Consider the following 9,992-nt stretch of genomic DNA (forward strand, 5'->3'; position numbering starts at 1 on the left):
ATAGGGACATCTGGGTTGCATTAGGCTCTCAATTGTTTGGCACATACCGAACTCCATCACAGCCATTGTCCCCTCTCGACCTGCCCCGTGAGTTGCAGGGCTCTTACCTCAGTGGGGGTATGGACCCAAATATCTGGAATGCTCTCAGCAATTATGGCCCGCTTTATCCTTGGGGATACAAAAAGGATACAATGAGACACTGGGACGTGAGCTTTATGGGGGGTCTGTACTGGTGGTATGTGTGTGCAAGGCACCTGGCCTTGGGGTTTCGTGGAAAATGGGTTGCATGGAAGATGCAGGCACGTGGGTTGTTATCGGTCTCTAGGGAAGTGGATACAGATGTGAGGAAGTGTGGGACAGGAGTGATGCCAGAGGCACAGAGGTGATGACTAACCCGAGCTGTTCGAAGAAGGTCATTTATCTTCTTACGGCATTGCGCGCCAGTCTTCCTAGTGAGGCTGCCGGCACTCACAGCCTCTGCCACTCATCTCAGCACTCGTTCAGTACAGCGGGCTTGGGTCTCCACCCTGGGGAAGATGGTATCCCTCATCTCCTCAATGGTGTCGTGTTGGGTGTTCTGATGCACAAATGATCCAACACGGCTGTAGATGGTACAACTCTGTTTTATTGTCTAAACAACGGTAACAACTAACTGCTGGCTTGGGTACGTGCTTCACCAGCTAATCTGTGAACCCAGCCCTATCACTATCTTAGTGAGGCACTCAGCACATGGTCTATGTCTGAGTGGCACCCTGTGAGCTCTGTGCTCTGAGCTATCTCCTGGTAGAATGAGCGGGAGCTGTGGTGTTCCCTGTTTTATAGTGCGTGTGCTCTCACTGGTGATTGGCTGCGATGTTATGTGTGTGCTGGTTGGTCCAACTGCCTGTCCATCAGTGTGTGTGTGATTGCACCATGATATGCTGATGTGGATAGCATGACATCCCCCCCTTTCACAAAGGATACGTGCCTACATGCTAATAAATAGAAATGTGCACTGAGTGCATCTGAGTATGTGTGTCCAATATTTACAACATGTACATGAGGCTAAACTATATACAGAGGAAGGTGTCAGGTGCAACAGAGCAACGAGGTTGTACCAGTAACAGAACAAATGCAATCAGCAAACGACGAGAGAAAACTTCTGGAACAATGAACGACAAGAAAAGAAACTCGTTAACAGTACTGTGAAACAATTCAGTGAGTCCAATGTGCTAACAGGCTCATAACTCAAGTCTCTCAGGTGGGCGACGAATTTGGGTTGAGCGCCTCAAGGGTGGGTCAGGATCCACTGGCTGAGGAATGGGCCTGGCCACGGGCGAGCGAGAAAGAGGCAGAGTGGCAGGAAGCTCAACAAAGTCAACATCAGGGACAACAGGAGGGCGTGGCACCGGTGCATGATCTCATAGCGAGTGCGGAACCAAACGAAGGGCCTGCCGATTACGGCGGCGAATGGAGCCATCAGGCATACGAACTAGGAATGAGCGGGGAGCCACGTGGCGGAGAACCTCGGCGGTTGCCGACCAGCCACCCTCTGGTAGGTGTATGCGGACGTTGTCTCCAGGCGCCAGGGAAGGAAGATCAGTCACCCGAGCGTCATGTGCCACCTTCTGCTGAGCACGCTGTTGTTGCATCCTTCGCAATACTGGAGCATGGTCGAGGTCAGGAACATGAATGGACGGCACAGTGGTCCTGAGGGTGCGACCCATCAACAGCTGGGCTGGCGAGAGGCCTGTGGACAGTGGGGCCGAGCGATAGGCCAGCAGGGCTAAACAGAAGTCAGATCCGGCATCAGCAGCCTTGCAGAGGAGCCGCTTCACAATGTGGACGCCCTTTTCCGCCTTGCCATTCGACTGAGGATGCAAGGGACTGGACGTCATGTGCGTGAAGTTGTATGAAGTGGCAAAGGAAGACCATTCTTGGCTCGCAAGGCAAGGCCCGTTGTCAGACATGACGGTGAGCGGAATTCCATGGTGAGCAAAGGTTTCTTTGCATGCCCGGATGACAGCTGATGACGTCATTTCGTGCAGGCGCATGACCTCCGGATAATTTGAGAAGTAGTCAATCAGAATAATGTAGTCCCTGCCGAGCGCATGAAAGAGGTCCACGCCCACCTTCGCCCAGGGGGACATGGCCAACTCATGGGGCTGAAGGGTCTCAGGGGGTTGCGCCGGCTGAAACCTTTAGCAGGTGGGGCAGTTGAGCACCATGTTGGCGATGTCGTCGCTGATGCCCGGCCAGTACACAGCCTCTCGGGCCCTCCGCCTGCACTTTTCAACTCCGAGATGGCCTTCATGCAGTTGTTCGAGGACAAGCCGGTGCATGCTGTGTGGGATCATGATCCGGTCCAACTTCAAGAGGACACCATCAATGACGGCCAAGTCGTCCCGGACGTTGTAAAATTGTGGCCACTGCCCCTTGAGCCACCCTTCCGTCATGTGGCGCATCACACGTTGTAGAAGGGGGTCAGCCGCAGTCTCACGGCGAATGTGGGCCAGATGTGCATCAGTGACCGGCAGATTGGCCGATGTGAAGGCTACTTGTGCGTCGACCTGACAAATGAACCCCTCCGAGTCGGGCAGTGTGTTGACTGCCCTGGACAGAGCATCTGCGATGATGAGATCCTTCCCCGGGGTGTAGACAAGTTGGAAGTCATACCTCCGGAGCTTGAGCAGAATGCGCTGGAGGTGAGGGGTCATATCATTGAGGTCCTTCTGAATGATGCCGACTAGGGGGCGATGGTCGGTCTCCACAGTGAACTGCGGAAGACCGTATACATAGTCGTGAAACTTGTCGATGCCAGTCAACAGGCCTAGGCACTCCTTCTCAATCTGCGCATAGCGCTGTTCTGTGGGGGTCATGGCCCGCGTCATAGGCGACGGGAACCCATGATGTGGTGTCGTCCCGTTGCAGGAGTACCGCCCCAATGCCAGACTGACTGGCGTCAGTTGAGATCTTTGTTTCCCGTGTGGTATCGAAAAACGCCAGTACGGGGCGGTGGTGAGCTTGACCTTGAGCTCCTCCCATTCACTCTAGTGTGTGGGCAGCCACTGGAATTCCGTTGTCTTTTTGACCAGGTGGTGAAGAGCAGTCGTGTGCGAAGCAAGGTTAGGAATGAACTTCCCCAGGAAGTTGACCATCCCGAGAAAGCGCAGCACTGCCTTCTTGTCTGACGGCTGCTGCATGGCTGCGATGTCTGCCACTTTGTCGGCATCCGGCCGCACACCTGACCGGGAGATGTGGTCCCCAAAAAACTTTAGCTCAGTCTGGCCAAAAGAGCACTTGGCTTGGTTAAGGCGCCGGCCCTGATCCCGTATCCGTGCAAAGACACGCTGGAGATGACTGATGTGCTCCTGTGGTGTGGTGGACCATATGATAACGTCGTCTACATAGACGCGTACGCCTTCGATGCCCTCCATTATCTGTTCCATGATGCGATGGAACACCTCGGAGGCCGAGATGAAGCCGAATGGCATCCTATTGTAGCAGTATCTGCCAAATGGAGTGTTGAAAGTGCACAGTTTCCTGCTGGACTGATCCAATTGAACCTGCCAAAAGCCCTTTGAGGCATCAAGCTTTGTAAAAATTTTAGCCCGAGCCATTTCGATCGTGATTTCTTCTCGTTTGCGTATGGGGTAGTGTTCCCTCATAATGTTGTGGTTCAAATCTTTTGGGTCGATACAGATCTGGAGCTCGCCGGAGGGCTTCTTGACGCACACCCTGGTGCTGACCCACGGCGTTGGCTCCGTGACTCGGGAAAGCACTCCTTGGTCCTGCAGGTCCTGCAGCTGCTGCTTTAGGTGGTCCTTGAGTGGTGCTGGGACCCTACGAGGTGCGTGAATGACCGGGGTGGCGTCCGGTTTGAGCCGTATTTTGTACGTGTAGGGCAGGGTGCCCATGCCCTCAAAAACCTCCTGGTTGTGCGCGAGGAGTGAGTGGAGTTGCGCCCTAAAGTCTGCATCTAGGAAATCGGATGTGCCTTCTGGAGACAGAGTGTGTACCCGCTGAACATGGTGGAGGATCTTGCACGCCTGTACGCCTAACAGAGAGTCCTTCGAGGATCCTACGATTTCAAATGATAATGTGGCTTTGTGTGAGTTGTGTGTAACATCGAGCTGGCAGGACCCCGTGGCCGGGATGACGTTTCCATTGTAGTCAACCAGCTGACAGTGGGATGGCAGAATCGGTGGTTTAACCTTCAAGGTCTGGAAGGCTGACCATGCGAGGAGATTGGCGGAGGCACCAGTGTCCAGGCGAAATGTGATCTGTGATCGGTTGACCGTTAGGGCGGCACACCACTCATCGCCCGGATCAATGCTGTGCACTGGCAGCGGCTGGAAGTTCCGACTTGGGACATCCGGTTCTTGTGGATTACCGCAACGCGGAAGGGCTCCCTGTCTTCGGTATCGCTGGTCTGCATACTATCTGGATATGACTCAGTGTAGGGGGGCTGAATCGCCCGCACGTTCCTGCGAGGCTGGCGGAATTGTTGGGAGTTGGCAGGTTGAGCTGCTCGACAGCAGGCAGCGTAGTGGCCCATCCTGCCTCAGCGGAGGCATTGTCGCGCTTCGGCCAGACATTGCGGAGCCACAGTTGCCACACGTCGTGATGTCATGGCGTTCGTTGCATTCGTTGTGCCACCGTGCATGCGCGGTGTGGTCCTGCATAGAGCGCGCCTGCGCATCACGTCCCTCTGCCTCAACGTCCCCTCTTTTGGCGCGTACAAGCGCGGGAGGCCTCGGAAAACACACAAAATGGGCACCCTCGTCCGGGCCGCGGGCCGGGAGGAATTCGATCGACTCGACCCGCTCCGCCTCGTAGGACCCGAGCCGTGCCGTTTCGGCCGCCTGGATTTGGGAGTACCGGGTGGTCGCGTTCTCATGGAGGACGCAGGTCTCGATGGCAGTCGCTAGGGTGAGGCGCTTTATTTTAAGGAGCTGCTGGCGTAGGGTGTCCGAGATGACCCCAAAAACTATCTGATCCCGTATCATGGAGTTGGAGGTGGCCTCATAGCCGCAGGACTGCGCGAGGATACGGAGCTGTGTCAAGTAAGATTGGAAAGGCTCATCCTTACCCTGCAGGCGCTGCTGGAATAGGTACCTCTCGAAGCTCTCATTGACTTCCACGCTGAAGTGTTCCTCGAACTTCAGAAGAACCGTCTTATATTTTGTTTTGTCCTCGCCTTCCGCGAATGCCAGGGAGTTATAGATGTGGATGGCGTGTTGCCCCGCCGTGGAGAGGAGGAGGGCGATCTTCCTGGTGTCCGATGCATTCTCCCTGTCTGTGGCTTCTAGGAAGAGCTGGAAGCGCTGTTTAAACAGCTTCCAGTTTACGCCAAGATTACCAGCGATTCGGAGCAGCTGCGGTGGGCTGATGTTTTCCATGGAGCAGGATGGCGGATTTCTGAAAGGGTGCAGGTAAGTCTCACAGTCGCTGGTTAGCATCCACTACTGGTATCATGTCGTGTTGGGTGTTCTGATGCACAAATGATCCAACACGACTGTAGATGGTACAACTTTGTTTTATTGTCTCATCAACGGTAACAACTAACTGCTGGCTTGGGTACGTGCATCACCAGCTAACCTGTGGACCCAGCCCTATCACTCTCTTAGTGAGGCACTCAGCACATGGTCTATGTCTGAGTGGCGCGCTGTGAGCTCTGTGCTCTGAGCTATCTCCTGGTAGAATGAGTGGGAACTGTGATGTTCCCTGTTTTATAGTGCGTGTGCTCTCACTGGTGATTGGCTGCGATGTTATGTGTGTGTTGGTTGGTCCAACTGCCTGTCCATCAGTGTGTGTGTTATTGCACCATGACATTCTGATGTGGATATCATGACAAATGACATCCAGCATTCGATCAATGCCAGCATCCAGGAACCTTGGTACTGGTTTTCGTGCAGCCATTATCTTGGCTGTGCTGAGTGGAGCACTTCAAAGCTGCTACAGCTTCTCAGGTTCTTAATGCGTATCCCGACCCCAGCGAATCAGACTCTTGCGGGGCAGGGACTTGGGCGGGCTGCACATGGGCTGCGACTGGGCCAATTGTATGACATGAATCTCTCTTCACTGGCGCGCCTCACAGCAGCACGCAGTTACTGCGATTCTCCACCGGTGGCAGTACTTAGTCTCCAGAATGGAGATCCTGTTTCGGAACGTGCATAGTGCATAAATCTACTGAAGTATGAAGTTCCATTAGGCATGTATTTGTGTGTGTGTCAAATTTATGGATGGGGACAGGCATTTTGTTGTAAATGTGAAATGTGCTCCTAATGGGTCTCATTGTAGTTCCGATTACACCTGTTCCTGCAGTGGGAAGGGCTCTTATTGTGATGTTCACTCATCATCATAGAATTTCCAGTGCAGAAGGAGGCCATTCGGCACATCGAGTCTGCACCGGCTTTTGGAAAGAGCACCCTATCCAAGGTCAACACCTCCACCCTATCCCCATAACCAAGTAACCCCATCCAACACTAAGGGCAATTTATTTTATCATGGCCAATCCACCTAACCTGCACATCTTTGGACTGTGGGAGGAAACCGGAGCACCCTGTTAAGGGTATAAAAGTTTAACTGGCACAGATTCATCCTGCCTGGGTGTCCCACATGGATGCAATCACTGAAATCGTTTCAATTATTTATTTTAATTTATTATTAGCTATTTTAATTTTTCCTTTTCTCCCTTCTGTTTAAAAAAGGAGGTAGGCAGAAAGCGGGTAATTATAGGCCAGTGAGCTTAACTTCGGCAGTAGGGAAGATGCTGGAATCTATTATCAAGGAAGAAATAGCGAGGCATCTGGATGGAAATTGTTCCATTGGGCAGATGCAGCATGGGTTCATAAAGGCCAGGTCGTGCCTAACTAATTTAGTGGAATTTTTTGAGGACATTACCAGTGCAGTAGATAATGGGGAGCCAATGGATATGGTATATCTGGAGTTCCAGAAAGCTTTTGACAAGGTGCCAAAAGGTTGCTGCATAAGATAAAGATCCATGGCATTAAGGGTAAAGTAGTAGCATGGATAGAGGATTGGTTAATTAATAGAAAGCAAAGAGTAGGGATTAATGGGTGTTTCTCTAGTTGGCAATCAGTAGCTAAAGGTGCCCCTCATGGATCAGTGTTGGGCCCACAATTGTTCACAATTTACATTGATGATTTGGAGTTGGGGACCAAGGGCAATGTGTCCAAGTTTGCAGACGACACTAAGATGAGCGGTAAAGCAAAAAGTGCATAGGATACCGGAAGTCTGCGGAGGGATTTGGATAGGTTAAATGAATGGGCTAGGGTCTGGCAGATGGAATATAATGTTGACAAATGTGAGGTTATCCATTTTGGTAGGAATAACAGCAAAAGGGATTATTATTTAAATGATAAAATATTAAAACATGCTGCTGTGCAGAGAGATCTGGGTGTGCTAGTGCATGAGTCGCAAAAAGTTGGTTTACAGGTACAACGGGTGATTAAGAAGGCAAATGGAATTTTGCCCTTCATTGCTAGAGAGATGGAGTTTAAGACTAGGGAGGTTATGCTGCAATTGTATAAGGTGTTAGTGAGGCCACACCTGGAGTATTGTGTTCAGTTTTGGTCTCCTTACCTGAGAAAGGACGTACTGGCGCAGGAGGGTGTGCAGAGGAGATTCACTAGGTGAATCCCAGATCTGAAGGGATTGGATTACGAGGAGAGGTTGAGTAGACTGGGACTGTACTCATTGGAATTTAGAAGGATGAGGGGGGATCTTATAGAAACATATAAAATTATGAAGGGAATAGATAGGATAGATGCGGGCAGGTTGTTTCCACTGGCGGGTGAAAGCAGAACTAGGGGGCATAGCCTCAAAATAAGGGGAAGTAGATTTAGGACTGAGTTTAGGAGGAACTTCTTCACCCAAAGGGTTGTGAATCTATGGAATTCCTTGCCCAGTGAAGCAGTTGAGGCTCCTTCATTAAATGTTTTTAAGATAAATATAGATAGTTTTTTGAAGAATAAAGGGATTAAGGGTTATGGTATTCGGGCCGGAACGTGGAGCTGAGTCCACAAAAGATCAGCCATGATCTCATTGAATGGCGGAGCAGGCTCGAGGGGCCAGATGGCCTACTCCTGCTCCTAGTTCTTATGTTCTGGGTCTAACATTTTTGTTTTGTCACCGGCTCTCTTCCTCTGTCTACCAGAAATATACAGTTAATTTTAATTTGTAAATAGTGTTTATCTCAGCTGATATCTTTTCATCTCTCCACCCATCCTGCTCCCCTCTACTTGATTCTTTTAAAATGTTGTTATCTCCAAAAGTTTAATTTTTGACCCTCTGTTATCTCTCTTCTCCACGACTCAAATCACCATTCACAGTTACTTCAGAATTAATATTTTTTTTAACAGGTTTGTTGCTTTAGGATCTTGAAGCATCAGTGACAATGTTCAGGGACATTCCGCTGTGGGAGGGATGAGTAATGTTGAACAGGAAACAAGAGAAAGCACAAACATTATCAATGCCCATAAAGGGCTCAATGTCATGTCTTGCGTGACGACGGAGACGATTCTCCGGAAAAATTTCTAAGTTAATTTGTGGCGTGGAGTTTCCCGCCAGCGCTGTTGGCGAGTTCCCCGCCACTATTCAATGACACTTAGTCGTGTTTTTGTGTCCTGGGGTGTTTATCACTGGTTCAGCCCACACTTCTCCGGATTCGGCACGATTCTCCGGAAAGATTTCTAAGTGTGGTAGCGAGCTGCTGCCAGGAAGCCTGCTGGAGGGCTCTCCCGGGATTCTCCGGCCGTGTTGTGCTCTCGCTCGAGCGCAACGCGGCAAGAGAATTGCGCTCCCCATTTCTATGACCAACAGAGTTTTGGTTCAAGCCTGGTCTGCTTTGCACAACTATCGGTAGCACAGTGGTTAGCACTGTTGCTTCACAGCTCCAGGATCCCAGGTTCGATTCCCGGCTTGGGTCACTGTCTGTGCGGAGTCTGCACATTCTCCCTGTGTCTGCGTGGGTTTCCTCCGGGTGCTCCGGTTTCCTCCCACAAGTCCTGAAAGACAAGCTGTTAGGTAATTTGGACATTCTGAATTCTCACTCCGTGTACCCGAATAGGCGCCGGAGTGTGGCGACTAGGGGATTTTCACGGTAACTTCATTGCAGTGTTAATGTAAGCTTGCTTGCAACACTAATAAAGATTATTATTAAACATCACATGAATCATCACTGAATCTGCCACTATCAACATCCTGGGGATTTCCATTGACCAAAAACTGAACTGCACTAGCCATTGTGGCTGCAACTGAGTAATTTTCTTTCTTTTTTATTTTTCTGATTATGGGGCAATTTGCATTACCAATCCACCTACCCTGCACAACTTTGGGTTGTGGGGGTGAGACCCACGCAGACACGGGGAGAATGTGCAAACTCCAGAGGGACAGTGAATCGGGGTCAAGTGAGTAAATTTAAGGAGGCATTAGACAGATTTTAATTGGTAATGGTTTGACGGGTTATGGCGAGTGAGCAGTATGGTGGAGTTAAGGCCTGGATGAGATCAGCCATGATTGAATCGTGTAGCAGACTCGATGGGCCAAATGGCTTAGGTTTGCTCCTATATCTTATGAATGAACAAGAGCAGGTCAGAGGCTAGGAGTCCTGCGGCAGGTTACTCACCTCCTGACTCCCCAAAGCCAGTCCACTACCTTCCAGGCACAAGTCAGGAGTGTGATGGAATACTCTCCACTTGCCTGGATGAGTGCAACTCCAACAACACTCAAGAAGCTCGACACCATCCAGGACAAGGAGCCAACTTGATTGGCAGCCCTTCCACAAACATTCACTCCCTCCAGCACCAACGCGCAGTAGCAGCCGTGTGTACCATCTCAACGTGCACTGCAGGAACTCACCAAGGTTTCTTAGGCAGCATCTTCCAAATCCATGACCACCCCCATCTAGAAGGACAAGGGCTACAGATACTTGGGAACAGCACTACCTGGAATTTCCCCTCCAAGTCACTCACTATGCTGACTTGGAG

This window comes from Scyliorhinus torazame, chromosome 17, assembly GCF_047496885.1.
Source record: "Scyliorhinus torazame isolate Kashiwa2021f chromosome 17, sScyTor2.1, whole genome shotgun sequence".
NCBI classification, from domain to species: domain Eukaryota; kingdom Metazoa; phylum Chordata; class Chondrichthyes; order Carcharhiniformes; family Scyliorhinidae; genus Scyliorhinus; species Scyliorhinus torazame.